The 21,042-nt window shown below is 38.2% G+C and overlaps 1 protein-coding gene across 7 annotated transcripts in view; it reads right to left on the reverse strand.

Annotated features, from left to right (window-relative positions):
• TENM1 (teneurin transmembrane protein 1) overlaps positions 1–21,042 on the reverse strand; it is a 796,092-nt gene that overhangs the window by 342,916 nt on the left and 432,134 nt on the right. The gene's annotated exons all lie outside the window — the stretch shown is intronic.

A 21,042-nucleotide genomic window follows, 5' to 3' on the forward strand; every position in this document is an offset into this window, starting at 1 on the left:
CTTCTGGCTTACCTCAGGAAAGGATGCTAGCCTGGCTACACGGGAGCAAATCCAGACTGCAGAAAAACAGCTCCCTGAGTGTGTCACTTACCTGCGTGAAATGCATCTCTTTGCCAGCCCCCCCCCCCCCCCCCACTACGAGTGCTGCCTGGCAAAGGTAGGCTTTTTAAAAGGAGTTTGTTCTGGTTATTACATGTATTTCTCTGGCCATGCACTGCACAGTCCGTGCCCCCTCCCCCACCCGCCACACCTTTCTAGGATCTCTGCCATATTATTCGCAGCTTTGGCAGAAGGGAAACCATTTTTTCTCTGCCTGTTTGCAGTGGGGGCAGCCTGGGACAGTGGTCCGCCGACTTCTGTTGTTGCTATTGTTTGGTATTTTTCCACTGTTTTCCTGGCAGGCACATGTATAGACAGCGAGTTAGAATTTGGCCCATGAGAAATGCCCCAATTAAACCCCTTTGAAAAGGAATCACTATTGTAGCTGATAGCCACCTCTCTTCCACGGGAGAAACATAATAGATGTCAAGTGATCTCTTGTAACACCAGCACGTTCTGGATAAACTTTGTAGACAGCATGGCTTTGTCCCACCTCCCAAATGACTGAGAGTTGAAAAGCAGAAAAATGCCAGAGGCTTTCCATGCCTAGCAAAAGGGCTCAGCTGGTTTGTGCTGAGACTCACTTTGCAGCGGCTGATCACAGGGAAAAAATAACTTCTTTCCATCCTTCTACCTCAAACTTGAATTTCGAAGACACTGGCATGGTTTTCATATTTTAAAATGATACTGGTGCCCCAAGAGCATGACAAATTCTTGGCTGTGTTTTCTCCTATAGATGGCTCTCCCTTTAAATAAACTTGCTATATGAAAAAGGAAATTGTACAAAAGATAGATAGGGAAAGGAGGAGTGATCATTCATTTTATACAAAATATCCCTTTAGATAGTCAGCTACCCTTGTTTGTTTAAAAGGAACTAAAATGCTTCATGAATTTTCGAAATCAACCCTATTATTCCAGGCCCAGCCCAAATCTCTCCACTAAAAATATCATCACAAGCACTTAACATCTCATTAATTTTTTTAAACCTCTGGGCTCATATTCATAACCATAACTACAAGCATGCTTTCCATCTTTGGACTAAAAAAAGCATTGAATGCTGGAACCCAAAAGATCTTGAAGATCCTTTCATTTTGCAGATGAGAAAACTGATGTTTAGAGAGCTGCTTGTCCAGGGATACTTGGCATGGCCCAAACTAGAAGCTCATCTCCTGACTCTGGTCAATGCTCCACTCACTGTATTGTAGATCTTTCTAATACAAGCTCTCTTTAACTCCTTAAGATTTAGAAACACAGAATCCCCCACGTCTTCTGGACTTTTCACTGATAACATACCACCTTCCATTGTGGTTGTTTATATGTCTGCTTCCCTTCTTAGATCGTATCTCCTTAAGCGTTGAAAAGGAAGGCAGTTTAGCGTAATGGTATAGGCTAATGGTGATAGTGTGCGGCACAGCATACTGGAAAGAGCATAGAATTTAGGGGTATGGCAGGCCTGGGTTTGAAGACTGCCTGTGCCACTTAGAAACATTAACTCCTCATTTGTAAAATGGACACAATAATCCTTTCTCCTAGCAATTAAATTGAATTCATGAAGAATGTGTTTGGATATAGTATGTCAGTGATGGCTTATTTATTAAATGTAGTAAAAGGGGGCAGCCCCGGTGGCTCAGTGGTTTAGCGCCGCCTTCAGCCCAGAGTGTGATCCTGGAGACCCGGGATGGAGTCCCACGTTGGGCTCCCTGCATGGAGCCTCCTTCTCCCTCTGCCTGTATCTCTGCCTCTCTGCCCCACCCCACCCCCTCTCTCCCTCTGTGTCTCTCATGAATAATTAAATCTTTAAAAAATGTAGTAAAAGGATGAAACCTTTAGCCTGGAAATGACCATGGTGATCACTTAGTTCAGCTCTCCCTCCTCCCCTCTCCATTTTACAGATGAGGAACCCAAGACTCAGAGAGGTAAAGTGACTTGTTCAAAGTCATTCAACTTGTATGAATTTGTCTGCCTCTGTCTGATGATCCCCACCGAGCCCAGTACTTTTTCCATATGCTATTTTGGAAAATAAATATGACTCTTTCCCCTGACTTTAACAGGTAGTCTTCTTATCGTAACTTTGGCTCCTGAGTTTGCAATATTATAGGATCCCCTTGTTATCCTACTTTTTGTTTTATCTACCAAAACAGACTGTATATTTCTTAGAGCAAGATCATCTTCTACTTTTCTTGCATGTCATATGAGCACAGGGCTAGGTACAGAGTAAGACCCCTAAAAGCTTTTATTTCACTCCCCCCCTGGGATCTAGAGAACTACTCTCAGTGTCCCCCCTTGGCTCTTTCATTCTGATGTGGCTGCTAGGTATCTATTTGATAGCTCACAGAGCAGTAGGTTTCCCCTTGGAGGTTGTAGTGAAATCTCTTCCACAGCCACGGAGAAGGGCAATGATATTCCAAAGAGGGTGCTTAAAACCATGCCCCTCTAAGACACGCAAAAGGCAGCAGTGACACACTCTACAGACTTGCCACCTAAATCCATGAACTTAATGATGCGAGGAAGGGAAATAAAAGGTGGGAGTCTAGAGTTAGAAGAAGAGAAGGAATCAATTGACCATGTTGTGTCCAGAACACCTCTGAATGACACGTGACATCTATTAGCTTAATCAGTAGGTATTTGTGTCAGTACAGTTGTTCAAAAGACAGAAAGGCTCTACTAAGTACAGCTGTTCAAAAGAAAGAATCACTCATTGTCATCTGGATTTATTGCTTGCTGGATTTCCTCACAATCTTTGCAACTTCCTTATTATGAAACATGATAAAAATTCTACTTCATTGAAAAGTATGATCATGGTATTATTATAACATATTATACCATTTCTGCTGCAGGTAGAACTACTTTGTATAGTTATTTTGATTATATATATACATGCGTCTGTATTGATTTATATCTATTTTACTGTGTATCTTTGTTTCCATGTTTTAAATATGCAAAGGTTTCCCTACTTGTTAATATTGTCTTTAAAGGCTCTCACAATATTGAATTGTTGAATTGAGTGGAATACATGAAGACCTTAAGCCCTTATGAAATGCAAATGATCTCAGCTTCATTCTTTCTCTCACCTCAGGAAAAAAATGGAGAATGCACTTGTTCCCTCCCAAATGAAGTAATTTAATCCTTGGGCTCCATGAAATGGGATTTCCCAACCTTAAACACTAATGAAAAATATACTTGGGTTCAGTGTTGGGAGCTCTAGAACACCAGTTCCAAGGGGTTAAGAGTCACATGCACTTACTTCCAAATGTATGTGGCAGCCATACATTTCTGTGCCCAAAGAGAGAGACACAACGGCGGGGGGGGGGGGGGGGGGCGGGGGGGGGAGTGATTATGAAATGTGTATATCTGGACATACTTATAAAACTTTCTGAAAGTAAATTAAGATTTCAGATGGAAAGGTCTAATTCACATAACATACTTGGATAGGATCCAGTTTCAGGTTTGAGGTCCTAAAATAACTTGGTAAGAAAAGTCTCTGTGAGAGGAAAATGCCTCCCAGTTGTATACCTAAGGTATTTTAGGTGTGGGAGAACTGTTAGCAGAAGTATAGGCCTTCAGAAACAACTATCATCTCCAAAGGGTAAGCAGGAAAAGAAAGTTGTCGTGCATAGTTGGTTTTTTGTTTGTTTGTTTTTGTTTTTTAGTCAGAGAAACGTTTCACCAGATATCAGAATGCCTCTACTCTGAAACACTGTGTGCGGACTTATCGAAGGGCTGCATCAACATAGTGCATTTGGCTATAAGGCGATGTTTGCATTTCTTACATTCTCTGCACTATGCAAAATTGCACATTGGGAAAGGGTTTATGCGGAAAAGGGGTTGGGGACACAAGACCTGAAGCTGGCTCGTGACAGTGGGTGTCAGATGGGTTGCAAGTTATGAGTTATAGTGGCATGATGGAAGGAGGGTTGTCTGAGTCCCACAGAAAGATGTAACCCCAGGTGCAGATAGATTGCAAGGCTCCTAACACCAAATGGTGTACCAAGACAGCTGGTAGATGTTACCGTTATATGCATGTGTATACTGTGTACATTCCTCAATGGTTCACTCTGCTGTGTGCAGTTTTCTGCCTTCCCCTAGTATTTTTAACAGATGGAATCACACGTACGTAGACACAAAATTTGTCTTATGTTCGAATTGTTCTGAAAGATACCAATAGCACAAGAACAAATTAATGTTTTCAAAATAAGCATTGTAGCAGAACTGACTGTACATGCAAAATCATTTTCTCTAAGTGTTAAAAATAAATACTGTCATTAATACAGCAATGCCAAATGGATAATTTTTTTCTGAAAAATGTGACCAAAGCAGACACATGCTTTATTTTTCCCCAGATCTGTGTACTTAACCAATCAAACTTTTCTTTACTGAAATTCAGAAAATAACCCCCCAAATATGTTTCCCCCCCAAAGTTACTATGTGGTGTATGTTACCAAGAGGAGCACATATTCTCAAAGCTGTAGAAAAAGGTCACGGGAAGTCAGAAAACATATCTATACTTCCTGGCCTTAAGTCTGTGTTTCATTACCTCGTTGGCCAAAGAGAAGATGGCACGACTATACCTTGTCTGTAGCTCTGGAATCAAAAAATTCCTGAAAACCAAGGTTTTTTCTCATTCATTTGGTAGTGAAACCTGATCTAAACTGATATAACGGTATTTATGGTCTTTATTTCCTTTACAGAATTTTTATACATTTAGCTGCAGAAATATTGATGTATTATTAAAGGATGCTGGCCCACATCCCAGACTGGGTGTTACACAACACATAATATATGCATGGCATTACCTGTGTAAAATCTGAAAAATTCTCAATTTTGAAACAAAAGGACCCCAAAGATTTTTGATGCAGGATTATGGGCCTGTGTTAGTATTTAACAACCTCTCTGAACTCTTATGAGGTAATATTAATTAATGCTTATGAAAGCCTTGGTAATCTACACGAGCAAAGAACACCAGGGCACCAAGGGTTATTGCCATAACTACTTATGTCAAGTCTCTCGAGGCCAATTACAAGCCTTTGGTTCCTTAGGTTGTTTTTCTGAGCTATTCTCCCTCCTAGGCAGGAGAGGGGATAAAAAGAAAATGTTTTAAAATAAAGAAGGGAGGTTTATTATTAATATTAACTATTACGAGTAATTCTAAATGTATATTATTACTTTATAGTACTTTACTTGCCACAGGGAGCTTTCACAACCTGTGAGGAGGTGGTTTATAAATTCGCATGTTATGGCTAATATCCATTAACTTGAGAGTGCTCAGTGATCACCACATTAGTCTTAACTGTATCTGGCTGTGGACATTTTCTGTTCTCAGCCTTATAATTATTATTAGAGGCTCAAAGAATATGAAAGAAAATTGGTTTTCAGAAGAAAATTGAGTAAACAGGTATAGCTTATCTTTTTCCTGGTTCAGATAATACTGCTTTACTATTAATGTACCCACAGCCTTTAATAAAAGCAGATCCATTAGTTAAATAAACCATTAGATTGAGAAGAGAAATAAAATCTATTAAATTGGTAAAGTTTAATAGATGTTTGTGTGTGTATATGGACATGTGTATGAGCGAGATGCAGACAAGAGAAAGAGGCAGAATGAGAGAGAAACAGAATTGGCAACTAAAGCACATGACTGCAGGAGAAGAGTCACAGAAGATCTCGGGGCAGGCCAACAATAAATAATGTTTTCCGGTTTACATGGTTTCAATCTGGTTCTAGATTACTGCACTATGCATGGCTCCAGAGCCCTGTGATGCTATGTACTCTCTTTCAGACTGTAAAGTATATCCTTTGAGGACATCGAACAGGTTCTCTTACCAAGACAGCAAGTAAGAGAGTACATTCTATTAATTTCTGCCAGTTGGGTTGATCTTTGTTACAACCACTGGAAATAAAGGTCAGCACTGAAGCACCTACAATCCTTTGACATGTCTGTGCTGAAACTTGTATTTACACTAGTCTCTCCATAAACTGATGCTTGTCTACAAAGAATGTGCTGGTCTACCTACAGAAAGTGTAAACTTCCTATTTTCTAGGTCTCATTAATTTCTTTTCCTCTTCTCCTGTAAGTTGTACAAGTATAACAATGAGTCAAATATCTACAAGGCAACCCTCCCCCCAACGCACTTCTTCCTGTTCTCATGGGGAATCCAACTGTGCTGTGTATTGTATTGGCTTTACATAGTGCAATTAGCCAATCTTACGAATAACAGTCAATATTCCTGCCAATAAGTGGCTGGTTTGTTAACTCAATCAACTCTCTGACATAGATTAAGACAAACAAACTAGGACTTAACAATCAAGAAAAAAAGAAAGGACTGTGGCTAAATGCTGTTTTGCTTAAATTACTGAAGTAAATGTTCAAACTACCCAATTTTCTGGGTTGTGAAAATATAGGACGGATACATCTTTGCTTATATTTTCAGAGCTTCTGGCAACATTGCAAGAAGAGGAAAAGTGAAGTCAATACATTTGTTACCTATTCATTTTTCTAAGTAGAATGGTAAAAAGCTCTACTTTACAGTCCGATTTGGAATTTTAAATGTCAAATTCTAAATATGAATATATGGTATTAATTAACAATTAAAATTAGTGGTTGGCCAAAGCCTTTTTCACTGTGGTCTTGAAGGAAACTCTGTTATCCATTATGTGCCAGGAAATAAGAAATAGATAATTGCCCTGTTTTATCTTATGCTGACAATGATGCTGTGGCTTCCATTATTAGGCAGTGAAGTATATCAAAAAGAAAATATAAAAAAGTAATGATCCTTAAAAGTTCATATTTACTTTATCCTCAAACTAAAGTCGTATGTAGGTATTTCAATTATTTTCAATCCCCAAGTTCATTATTTATTTGCAAGTAGGTAATGGAGGGTTATGAATTAATTGACAGTGAATCATTTAATAAATTAGCTAATAACAGATATTCTGGAATTTTACAAAGTTTACATTTTCAGAGCTTTGGTTTTTTTTTATTAGACTATTACAAATGATCATCCTGTACTTGTTCAAAAAGCAATGGATGAAAATCATTTTAATGTTATTTATGAAAATAGAACTCTGAATGTTCAGAGCACAAATCAAGAAAACATTATGACTGTGTCTAAATTTCTAAGAAAAATATTTTTCATACTACCATATGTTAAATAATGAGGGCAAGCTATATTAAGAGTAATAAAACAACAAAAAGTAGAAGACACAACAATCCTACAGGATAAAAACAAAGCATGGAGGACTAAGGAAGGCTGGGGCTGTTTTAGCTGCTCCACCCAAAACTTTATTTCAGATGGAGATTAAAGAAAAAGATGATTATTAATACCATTATCTATCCAATACTGTCTGGCTATTTGGTGAGAAAGTTTCCCCATACCCTATAGTTTCTCTTCCCCAGCACAACTTTAGGAACAAAGGAGACTCGTGGACGCCTAGTGCAGTGGAGGAGAGGAGTTCTAGCATCTGTACCTGGGTACTGAACAGATACACAGCCCCCACCTGAGACAATAGGGAGAGACAGCCCTGTTACAGCAGCATGCCCAAGACGAGACAACTCTCATATTTCACCCACGTTTTGCCCAAGTTCGGCAGTTCTGAGCTACAGGATCCAAACATACCTAAGTTTTGCAATCACTCGTTACTACAGTAGAAGACTAAAATTCACAAATAATTTACTTTACAAATAATAGATGAGAGTGGACTCAAGGTGATAGCTCTAACAGTGTCACTTTCACCGAGTTTCTTATGCATGTGCTTTCTTGGATGGGAGAGAAAGGGGTGGGGGTTCAGGTAGTGCTAGACACAGATACAACTGTGATCCCACAAACCATTTTATTTTTTTAAAAGATTTTATTTATGCATGAGAGACACACAGAGAGAGGCAGAGACACAGGCAGAGGGAGAAGCAGGCTCCGTGCAGGGAACCCGATGCAGGACTCGCTCCCGGGACTCCAGGACCATGCCCTGGGCCAAAGGCAGGCGCTCAACCACTGAGCCACCCAGGCGTCCCCCCATAAACCATTTTAATCACTAGTTCCCACATCCACTTCCTGATAAAATGATTATATGAATACTATAGGGATGATGAAAATTTGATTGTTCCTCCTCTCAAAAAAGAAAATGGGGCAGGGTGGGGATTGGGAACAAAACTCTTGGTATTCTCACAAGAGTGTATGCACATGTACATGTTATTAAAATATACTGGGGCCAACAAAATTGAGAATTGTGATCTTGATGTCTGATGGTAGAACCCTACTGGCTGCCATCAACCTCTCTGCCTGATCTTTGGATTACTGAAGGAGTCTCCTAAGAGCTATGAACTGGGAAGTGATGGGTGCGTAGGAAGAAGAGAGTTAAGTTTTATTTCCCAGCTTGCAGTCAAATTATGCATCTCCTTGTCTTAAATCAGGATCTAGGTCTGAATCATCTTTGTATCTTCCAAACGCTTAGCCCATAATTTTAGTCAACACAAGTTTAAAATTTTGTTTACTTGTGAACTTAATTAATTGGAATAAATTCAAAGTTTTAGTTGGAATTCAATTAAGTTTATTTTATTAAAAAACCATTATAACAACTACAGTGTGAGAGAATGTTTTATGAAACCAAATATCTTACTTGATTGAATTCTTCCCATTCCTACCAGTTGTTTTGGCATTGTGTGGGCACAGCTTGTATTTGAAGCTTTCTGCCTGAAATGCTCATTGATTAATTCCCTCCTTATTACAAATTTTCATTTTCTTGTTTTTCAACATGTTATTTTAGTGAGATGCTAAATAGAGCTGTTTGCTGGAGGGGTGCCAACATTAAGATATATTACTAAGCCTCCCTTATAAACTTTGCTTATGCTCAGCTATGCATATTTAACTCATTTTATTTTTCCTTCAAAATCTGATTCATTCCCTCAATTACATTACTGCTTATCTCTCTGGACTCCCTCCAATTTAACTAGGTCTTTATGTTTCCCCAAACAAAATGCAGGATTCTGGATGAACATCACCCAGAATACAAAAAAGTTATCTGACAAATTCTTTTGTAATGATGTCTTTTCACATGTAGCTTCAAATTACATATAGATTGCACTTGAGACTTCATTAACTGGAAGATGGCTAATGAAGTCACGAGAAGGCAGCTCAATTAGGAAATATACTGATATATTGATATAGATGTGTTTGCTAGTGGATCAAGTGAAAGTCCATCAAAATGAGCAAATTAGTGGAATCTACTAATATAATGTTAGAGTAGATTGAATAAGTGCTGATTTCAGACAGGTTCATCCCCATCCCACCATGTATAGATGCCTTAGGAAAACTAAAAGAAAAAAATAAGCTTGTCTCAAGGGGAAAACGGTCAGCTGGCATAAACAGGAGGAAAAACAATCAGAACATATGTTGAAGAAACTATGAATATGAGACTGTACATTAAATATAAATGGTAATCCTAGAAATTCAGAAAATATTTCATAGGTAGTGACTGATAACTCTTTAACAAAGTATCTTAAGCAACTTAATTCTTTTTTTTTTTTTTTTTTTTTAATTTTTTATTCATTTATGATAGTCACAGAGAGAGAGAGAGAGGGGCAGAGACACAGGCGGAGGGAGAAGCAGGCTCCATGCACCGGGAGCCTGATGTGGGATTCGATCCCGGGTCTCCAGGATCGCGCCCTGGGCCAAAGGCAGGCGCCAAACCGTTGCGCCACCCAGGGATCCCCAGCAACTTAATTCTTAGTTAAGGTCATTTAAATAGCTTTTTTCAATGGTTCTCAGGGAAAACATTTTTTAGATGACAGAAAGCCTACTGAGAGGGACAGAGGATCAAGCACACACTGCTTATCTGAATGAGTTTTGAAAGAAGCCACTTGTAGTGCTTGAAATCAGTGCAGAGGAGCTCATTCCTGCATATTAATACTCAAGGTCTACACCAGACCCAACTGAAGAGTGTGATCTGGGTTCATAGATGGACTTGATTCAAATTTGCTTTCACTTTGGTTTGCTCACCAACTGCAAATAAGTACTGCAAAAGATACAAATAAAATTAGAATGCAGGCATGTGTACCCAGCTCCATTTTGCGTTCCTTGTAATCCACAAAGGCAAGCCTCGATTTGGTAGTCTTGGTAGCCTGCACAGAGTGAGGTGTCTAACAGGATGAAAGAACATATTACTTTTGCTGTCTTTTGTACTCCCAGCCTCATTAGCATTTAGAAACAGCTTATGTAAAGCATAATTCTGTTACTCAGGAAGTCCTGTCACGCAGGCTTAACATGCAGCTCCTCGACATCCAAATTCTTGCTTCTAGTAGCAATCATCAAGTCAGTTGCAGGTCAAGATATAGAGATATGGTATTACTATTTATACCTTCCAAAGAAATGATAGAGAAGCCAAAGTAGAGAAGAAATTAAACCTAATTAGTTATGGAATACCATGTATTCAGAAGTAGAAGATGAACAGGAGAGTGTCTTGGTTTCATTGGTTTACATTCAATAACATGAATCAAGTGGAGTATTTTCTCGAATACTAATCTACTTATTTAGAGGAACTCATCTCTATGTGACTTGTTTAAATTAGCAAGTACATTGTGACAATTCCAAATGACACAGTGGTTAAGTTACAGACATTAGGATCAGATCAGTCTGGGTTTAAAATCACAGATCTGCTATTTACTATCATTTTGATAGTGATCAATAAAACCCTCTGAAGCCTCTGTTTCCTTATCTTGTAAAACAGGGATACTAATAAATATCTCTTAATGTTTTTGTGAGCATTAAATGAGGTCACATGCACAAAGCGCTTACTAGCGTGCCTGACACATAGTAATCACTAAGTAGTATTATTAAATGAATGATTAATTATTGAACCCAACAAAATCTATAAAATTCAGGTACCATCTAGTAAGTAACCTAAGAGAAAATCTATCTGATCCCAACATATTTGCTTATTTAAAACTTCTCCATTATAGTTCAAAAACACTTTACAATTTTCACACGTTTCTTATTTTCTTCAAAACAGTTCTTAGAAGCTATTCTTGAAATCATGAGTCAATAGAAGAACAGTTGACTCCTTTCCTGTTCCTCCAAGCCACACCAAACACTCTCTATTGATTAGCTTGCTTATTATGCTCCCAGTCCCTTTTACTTCAGATAACAGGCTCTATTTCATGATTTTTATTTTAGTGCTCTGAGTGCATTCACTTGCATTTTCCCCTATACCAAATGATTTGGGGGTATACATGCATTTCGAAAGTACTTATTGCAATAACACCTTGGGACTTTAACATTCGAGCAAAGGATATGAAGAAAAACCATTTTCATGAATACAACATTAGTGCTTTGTATTTAGGAAGCACCTTTCATCTGCATCTCTCAAAGACCTTCACAAATATTATCTGATGCTCTATTCACTGGGCGAAGCTGCAAGCAAAACTGCCTTTCAAAGAATTCCCTCAAAGTACATAAAATCCCATGAGGGAAGGCAAATAGATAGCTGGATAAAGTGTCAGGAATATTCAGAAACATTTTAAAGTAATATTATACCAAAATGCCACTGAACAAACTGTGTCTACTACTTAGAAGTATGGTATTCCATAGGTATAACTTTCATATTAAATAAATACACAGGAACTTAGTCATCCTGGCACCAGGATCAACACCCACATTATAACCTAATGATATTTGATCAATTGTGGAACTATGTGTCAACCTAATTTGTGGTAGATGACTTGCCTTATACAATATCCAAATATATTTATTAAAGCACTGCATATTAACGATACTATAGTATAGTATATGCAAAGAGCATGGACATCAGACCAGGGTTGTATGCTAAGTACTTAGCATATTCCCTGGTAGCTGTTATAAATTCGGTTAATATTAGTTATCAATATCACTATTATTATAATTCTTTTCATGAATTCAGATGAGAAGACAGCTGTCTTTCCAAGAATTCAGTGTTGCTGCAGCTCTACAGTACTCCCCCCTTACTCATGGGGGATACTTTCCAAGACCCCCAGTGGATGCCTGAAACCATGACTAGTACTGAACCCTAGATATACTACATTTTTCCTATACATACATGCCTATGATAGAGTTTAGTTTACAAATCAGACATAGTCAGAGATTAACAACAATAACAATAAAATGGAACAATTACAATAACATATGATAATAAAAATTATGTGAATGTGGTCTCTCTCTTTCAGGATACCTTTTTTTTAAAGATTTTATTTTATTTACTTATTCATGAGAGACACACAGAGAGAGGCAGACACAGGCAGAAGGAGAAGTAGGCTCCATGCAGGGAGCCTGATGTGGGACTCGATCCTGGGACCAGGATCATGCCCTGAGCCGAGCACAGATGCTCAACTGCTGAGCCACCCAGGCATCCCTCTCTCAAGATACCTTATTGTACTGTACTCTCCCTTCATCGTGTGATGATGTGAGATGATAAAATGTCTGTGCGATAAGATGAAGTGAGGCGAGTGATGTGGGTGTTGTGATGTAGTGTTAAGCTAATATTGACCTCTGGGCAATATATCAGAAAGAAGATCATCTGCTTCTGGACTGGGATTGGCTGGGGGTGGCTAAAACTGCAGAAAGCAGAACTGTGGATAAAGAGGGAACTACTGTAGTTCTTTTTTTAAAATTTTTATTTATTTATGAGAGACACAGAAACATAGGCAGAGGGAGAAGCAGGCTCCATGCAGGGAGCCTGACGTGGGACTTGATCCCAGAATCCCAGGATCATACCATGAGCTGGAGGCAGACGCTCAGCCACTAAGCCACCGAGGCGCCCCGGAACTATTGTAGTTCTTTCTCTAATTCTTGCTAAGATATGTACCTGGGAAGTAAGAAGAAAAGAAAAACACAGCCCTTTCCTTTTTAGGAGCAGCAGCTCAAGATGGAGAAAGGCATGGATATTCAGATGTTAAGACCTCTTCTGGCCTTCTGACTGAAATTATTTACACAGTGTCTTGTTGTCACAAAGATTATGACTATGGATTTGCCACGAAAACACACCATATCAGATGTGATACTTTTTATAATCCTAAAGAAATAACTGACTTCAAAGAATTTTAATCAACTGTTTTGGTGCTATGAAAACAAAACATTAGTCTACACACTCATTGTGAAGACATTACCAGCCTCATTTACCGCTTCTTAGTGTTATTATTCTTGGACCTCTCTGTTATTGTACCTTCTTGCTCACTTAATTAGTATGCAGTTAAACCGGACTATCTAACAAAATTGTAAGAAAGTGAGATTTTGAAAATATTCTGAAGAGATGAATATTTTCTACTGTTTCAGAAGAAAATGTGATGTTTTAATGTCATACACCGTGCTCATTTTAGAGATGGAGAAGTGAAGGATCTAGTCCAAGACCTTGGGTCCTATGGCATTGAACTGACTGACTGTTTGCTCCCACTCAGCCATCTCTCCTGGGATTCAAAGCAAACCACACCAACAGTGCTTCTATCACACTTGCCATTCATATTTATTGCAAACACTGAAGATAAAATTCTGTGACTGAATTAGCTATGTAACAACTTATAATAAAATCCATGTAATGGGTTACTTTATTTGTAAACCCAATTCAATATGCTCATGCATGCATCATTAATTGCTTCCTTTTAATTCTCGGTAGCAAATATCCTCATTTCAGTAGTACTTATATAATGTATATGATACTTATTAACAGTCTTTAACTTAGCTGGTTTATCATTTTATCCCATTGATCCTGAAAATATCAGAAGATATTGCTTAATGGGCTTTCTTCAAAAAGACAACTGAGCAATTTATTTATGCTATTTTTCTATCTGCACATTAAAACCTAACCATATTTACTAATGAAGTACTATGGATATAAAATAAATTCTCATTTTGTATAATTTGCATTCATGATGACCATCTATCTAGTCACAGAAAGTATCAAACTGTTTTTCAAATAAATGCTACTAAAATAAAATGGGGGATCCCTGGGTGGCGCAGCGGTTTGGTGCCTGCCTTTGGCCCAGGGCACGATCCTGGAGACCCAGGATCGGGTCCCACGTCGGGCTCCCGGTGCATGGAGCCTGCTTCTCCCTCTGCCTGTGTCTCTGCCTCTCTCTCTCTCTCTGTGGCTATCATAAATAAATAAAAATTTAAAAAAAAAAAAATAAAATAAAATGGACTTCCTGAAACTGAGAGTCACAGATGGGGGGTTTCATTTTCTGAATACGTGCTGGAGTTTACAGCAATGGATAATAACGAGGATGGCTAAGGTTGTGGTAGTCCAAGTGTCACTCAGTAAAACAGCTCTAATGTTTCACTCTCTTATACAAATCCATAGTATAACACATCATGGTTATGCCAAAAATCTAAAGTCTCAAAACCCTAGGGATATTGGATCTGGGCTTTTTAAACAGTGAATTAAATTTTATTTTATATTTTGTGGATTTTTTTTTTGTGGATTTTTGTAACTTGTTTTGCACCAATTACTATGTTCTTCATAACACAAACATTCTAATGTAATTTATATAGTACCTCCATTTGAAAGACCTAAAAATGTAAAAACAAACAAAAATAAAACCCTAATGATCTAAACATTTCAACAGAAGTTTGTTTGTATAGGAGTCTAGTGACTACAAGTGTCTATCTGAACAATAGTGATTTTCTAAGTGATTTTCTAAAATGACTTTTTAAGTGATTATTCATTATGTGGGGCAAAGGCAACAATGCACAGAGTGAAAAGGCAACTCACAGAATGGGAAAAATATTTTCAAACCATATATCTGATAAGGAGTTACTATCTAGAATATACAAAGAACTCTTAAAATTCAACAAGAGATAACCTGACTAAAAAATATGTAAAGGACTTGAGGAGACATTTCTCCAAAGAAGATATACAAATGACCAATAAGCATATTGAAAAGATGCATTAATATCCTCATGAAAATGCAAATCAAAACCATAACATATTCCTGACACACATTAGGATAGCCACTATTTAAAAAAAACAAAAACAGAAAATAAGATTTGGTGAGGATGTAGAGAATTTGCAACTTTGTGCATTGCTAATAGAAATGTAAAATATTGAAGATCTTATGGAAAACCAGTATAAAGATTCTTCAAAACATTAAAAAACAGAATTATCATATAATCTGGCAGTTCTACTTCTGGGTATACATCCAAAATAACTGAAAATAAGATCTTGAATATGTGCTTGCACATCCATGTTCATGGAAGCATTATTCACACTAGCCAATGGTGGAAGCAATGTCAATGTGCATTGATGGATGAATTGAAAAGGAAAACATAAAAAAAAAAAAAAAAAAAAAAAAAAAAAAAAAAGAAAAGGAAAACATGGTATATACATGCTATGGAACATTACTCAGCCTTAATGAATAAGAAAATTCTGTCATATGCTGCAACATGGATTGAACATTGAGGATATTATACATGAAATAAGCCAGTCACAAAAATACCATGTAGTTCTACTTATGTGAGGTACATAATCAAACTCATAGAGGAGGTGAATGGTGGCTTCCAGGGGCTAAGAGAAGGGAAACTGGGGGAACTGTTGTTCAATGGGAATAGTATTTTGGTTTTGCAAGATGAAAATTTTCGAGAGATCCCTTGCACAACAATGGGTATATAGTTAACAGTATTCCACTGTGCACTTAAAAATGGTTACGATGGGGCCACCTGGGTGGCTCAGTGGTTGAGCATCTGGCTTTGGCTCAGAGCGTGATCCCGGGGTCCTGGGATTGAGTCCCACATCAGGCTCCTCCTGGGGAGCCTGCTTCTCCCTCTGCCTCTCTTTCTATGTCTCTCATGAATGAATAAATAAAATACTTAAAAAATGGTTACGATGGCACATTTTAAGTTATGTGTTCTTTAGCCACAATAGAAAAGTCATGCAATTCCTTCACTAATTGAGTATTTTACCTCAGTCATATGGTGATTGATAGTGTGATAATGTAGGTTAGTGACCTCAAAGTGTGGTCAAATCTAAGCATTATGAAAAGGGTGGGCAAATTATAATAGATGATTACATGATTATCATCATAAATCTTACTGGTAGCAAAAGAACTGTGAGATTCTTGGTCATTTATCCCTTAATGGGTAAGCATAGTTTTAATGCACTGAATTCGGTTAACATATACAGCCTATTCCTTAATTTATATATTGAAAAGAGAAAAGTGATTGCATTCGGAAATTTGGGGCTTTATCAAATGATGATAAAAGAAAGAAATGTACTTACTACTCGCCAAAATCTGGAGGTAATAAAATGATAAAGAGCCAACTGTCTTTATCAGACCAGGCTGCCATAACAAAATCCCATAATCTGAGTGGGTTTTTTTCTCACAGTTCTAGAGGCTAGAAGCTCCAGATCAAGGTGCCAGCATGGTCAGTTTCTGATGAAGGCTTTCTTTCTCATTTGCAAATGTCTGCCTTCTCACTGTATCCTCACATGACAGGGAGAAAGTGAAAGAGCAAATTCTCTGATGCCTCTTCTTTTAAGGGTACTAATCTCATCACGAGGTCTCTGCCCTCATGACCTCAACAAACCTAATTATCTCCCAAAGGCCCATCTCCACGTACCATCACACTGGGGGTGAGTGCTTCAATAATACGAATTCAGGGGAGATACAATTCAGTACATAGCACTAGCATATGCTTCAGTTGATTGGGATAATATATTAACAGTAAATAAATATTTTCTAAGACTTGTGTTTTATTTTTACTTATTTTTTTATAAATGTATTTTTTATTGGTGTTCAATTTGCCAACATATAGAATAACACCCAGTGCTCATCCCATCAAGTGCCCCCCTCAGTGCCCATGAACCAGTCACCCCCACCCCCCGCCCACCTCCCTTTCTACCACTCCTAGTTTGTTTCCCAGAGCCAGGAGTCTCTCATGTTCTGTCTTCCTTTCTGATATTTCCCACTCATTTGAATAAAGGGGAAAGACTTGTGTTTTAAAAACTGGCTTATTTTCTACCATATCTTACATTATCATGTGTCATCTTTTCTAACACAGAGATGATTTTAAACTTTTTTCTCACTACACTTTACATATCACAGTAAATGGCAAAATTTATGAACTAGCATTCCTTTAACAATTATTTTGCTCATTTGGAGTTAAAATATATAAACACTGTTATAATTAATCTTGAGAAGATCAGGTCTTAGACATTCTGAGCAAATGATTTTCTACTGTATTTAATTGCTCGCAGTTCCTGGACAGAGAGGTGCAAATATCATTCCATTAATATACCATTCCCATTATAAGATGTCATATGTTATTGTGATGATATAGTTGCTAGGGCAATCCATAAATACATTTAAATTTAAGACAAGGAAAATTAAGCATGGAAAATTTGTTATTTGCACACAATCACATGGTCTAGCAAGGGCAGCACTCGTGATGAGGATGCCTTTATTTGCTGTCATAACCACTTTCCACCTTTATGTGAAATGGTCAGCATTATAGGTCTTTCAGAAAATAAACTATAGTGTGGACTAAGCAGAGCATTTTAAAAACACATCTGTGCATATTCTTGATTGACTAACCCACATTGCAAAGATTACAGACGTCATTCTGCCTTTCAACCCTCTCTCCCCTTCCCCTAACATGCATTAACCTGGAAACTCACAAGAAACGTGGTGGTCTTCAGAGAAGGAGGTCTTACAGCTGCCATGGGGTAGCGTTAAGCACGTACATATAAATACAACTGACTGGATGAACAGGAAATAGTGAATGGTAGCAGACTTAAAAAAGAAAGAACAAGGGATCCCTTGGTGGCTCAGTGGTTTAGCAACTGCCTTTGGCCCAGGGCATGATCCCTGGGATCGAGTCCCACAACAGGCTCCTTGTATGGAGCCTGCTTCTCCCGCTGCCTGTGTCTCCGCCTTTCTCTCTCTCTGTGTCTCTCATGAGTAAATAAATAAAATCTTAAAAAAAAAAAAAGAAAAGAAGGAGAGAACAGAATAGTCCATAAGGTTTCACAGAAAAGCTGACTGACACACAGGTGGGGGGAAAGGCCCAGGTAAAGGAGATCAGCTTGTTGATGGTTTAGAGAATGATGTGTGGGAATGGCAGAGGCAAACAATGGAATAAGAGACAGAACAGAAGACAACAGACATGCTAATGTTAATTTACTACCTCCCCAACCCCAAAATGGTTATTCTCTAAACAAACATGTATAGACTGCTTATTAAGTGTTAGGGGTGTTCTGTACCCAAGAATAATGGTGAAAGTGAATGTCACTGCTCTCAAAATCCCACAGTAGGGTGGGGGTGGGGTGGGGGCCAGGGCATGGGGGACAGACATGAATATAATTAAGGACTATTGCATGACCCTAGTTTTAGTTGCATTTTTCAGGCACTGAGTCCATTTTTAATTTTTTTTAATTTTTAAAATTTAATTTAAATTCAGTTAACTAACATATAGTGTATTATTTGTTTCAGAGGTAGAATTCAGTGATTTATCAGTGATTCATAGCACCCATTACACTCATTACATCATGTGTCCCCCTTAATGCCCATCACCCAGTGACCCTGTCCCTTCACCCCCCTTTCCTCCAGCAACCCTGTTCATTTCCTATGCTTAAGTCTCTTATGATTTGTCTCCTTCTCTGATTATGTCTCATTTAATTTCTCCCTCCCTTCCCTTATGATCTTGCTTTGTTCCTTAAGTTCCACATATAAATGAGATAATATGATAATTGCCTTTGTCTGACTGACTTATGTCACTTAGCATAATATCCTCAAGCTATATCCACGTTGTTGCAAATAGCAAGATTTCATGTTTTTTTTTTTTTTAAATTTTATTTATTTATGATAGTCATACAGAGAGAAAGAGAGAGGCAGAGACACAGGCAGAGGGAGAAGCAGGCTCCATGCGCCGGGAGCCTGATGTGGGATTCGATCCCGGGTCTCCAGGATCGCGCCCTGGGCCAAAGGCAGGCGCCAAACCGCTGCGCCACCCAGGGATCCCAAGATTTCATGTTTTGATGGAGTAATATTCCATTGCATATATACCACATCTTCTTTATCCATCTGTTGACGGACATCTGGGCTCTTTCACAGTATGGCTATTGTGGACGTTGCTGTTATAAACACTAGGGTGCGGGTGCCCCTTTGGATCACTACATTTGTATCTTTGGGGTCAATACCTAGTAGTGTAATTGCTGGGTCATAGGGTAACTCTATTTTCAACTTTTTGAGGAACCTCCATACTGTTTTCCAGAGTGGCTGTACCAGCTTGCATTCCCACCAACAGTGTAAAAAGGTTTTCTTATCTCCACATCCTCGCCAATATCTGTTGTTTCCTGACTTGTTAATTTTAGCCATTCTGACTGGTGTGAGGTGGTGTCTCATTGTGTTTTTTTAAATATTTTATTTATTTATTCATGAGAGACACAGAAAGAGAGAAAGGCAGAGACACAGGCAGAGGGAGAAGCAGGCTCCATGCAGGGAGCCCGACGTGGGACTCGATTGAGATCTCCAGGATCACACCCTAGGCTGAAGGCAGCACTAAACCGCTAGGCCACCAGGGCTGCCCTGTCATTGTGGTTTTGATTTGTACTTCCCTGATGCCGAGTGATGTTGAACAGTTTTTCATGTGTTTGTCTGTTGGCCACTTGTATGTCGTCTTTGGAGAAATTGTTCACATCTTCTGCCTATTTCTTGACTAGATTATTTATTCTTTGGGTGTTGAGTTTGATAAGCTTCTTTACAGACCTTGGATACTAGCCTTCTATCTGATAAGACATTTGCAACGCAAAGGAAACACTCGACAAAACCAAAAGACATCCTACAGAATGGGAGAAGGTATTTGCAAGTCTGTTTATTTTTAGAAATATTTTCTTAGTATATCAAATCATTTTCCACCATGCATCTATTATAATGTTTTATACTGAACTAGCAGTATCTTGTTTTCCCACTTTGTAAATATTCTTAATCCAAGATTCTGAAAATAAATTCAATAAAACAAAATTACATGTTAAATCTTCAGACTACATTTAAGAAAGCTTAATTTCATTATCTCTCTCTCTCACACACACACACAAACACACACACACACACACACACACACACACACCTTCAAAAAGCTTAGAGTCAGTTGGAAAAAATAATGAGACCTGAAGTTCTTTGTCTTCCTAGAAGGTTGCCTGCTATTCTCAGTAGACCTGCCACTACTAACTGCCACATCATTAATCTACATATAATCATTCCACAGATAGTCTAAGTTTCATGTGAAGACATGTCTTTCTAGAGTCACTTCTATGTGTGCTTTACAAGATGATTACTACTATGGCAATAACTGAATTAGGTAACAGGCACAGAGATATCTCTTCGGTTTAGAATTAGTTTGGAATATTCTTGGATGTGGCTTCTCTTTCTGGAGGGCATTCAAAAGAAGCAAGAAGGTACCTTTTTTATCCTGGATCAGACTGAGGCTTTGTTGAGTCTTACTATAATTATATCACCTTAGATTACTTAGCCTCTATTTCCTGGAGAATTAGTAAGAAAAAAAGACTCTTGCTGGCATATCTTGACTACTTAACACATAACTGTTATTTGCAGAGTTTGGTTAAGCTTTGACCCAACATTTATCAAGGAATTTATGTTTTAAGCCCTTATTCATGTTACTCTATCAAAGGCAATCAAATTTTATCAGTAATTCTTTGTTTGCTCTTCTGCCTTCTATTAAAACTCTGAGATCCTCAAGACAGTATTTTCCAATGACAAATAAGTCTGCTACCCTGGAGAGGAAAGCATAGCTAGGTAGAAATGGGAGATGAACACAGTCAGATGACTATTGGGGGTGGCCTTTAAACCCAGGACAAGTTATTTTGATTTGAGAGCCATTTAGGTGTCTCTTTGCGCTGCTGTAGGGCAGATGGAGGAGTAAGGGATCTGAGAAAAGATAAGAGGGCAAGAAAGCTAATGAGGGGGTTGGGCTGCAA

This window comes from Vulpes vulpes, chromosome X (genome assembly GCF_048418805.1).
Source record: "Vulpes vulpes isolate BD-2025 chromosome X, VulVul3, whole genome shotgun sequence".
In the NCBI taxonomy this organism is placed as follows: domain Eukaryota; kingdom Metazoa; phylum Chordata; class Mammalia; order Carnivora; family Canidae; genus Vulpes; species Vulpes vulpes.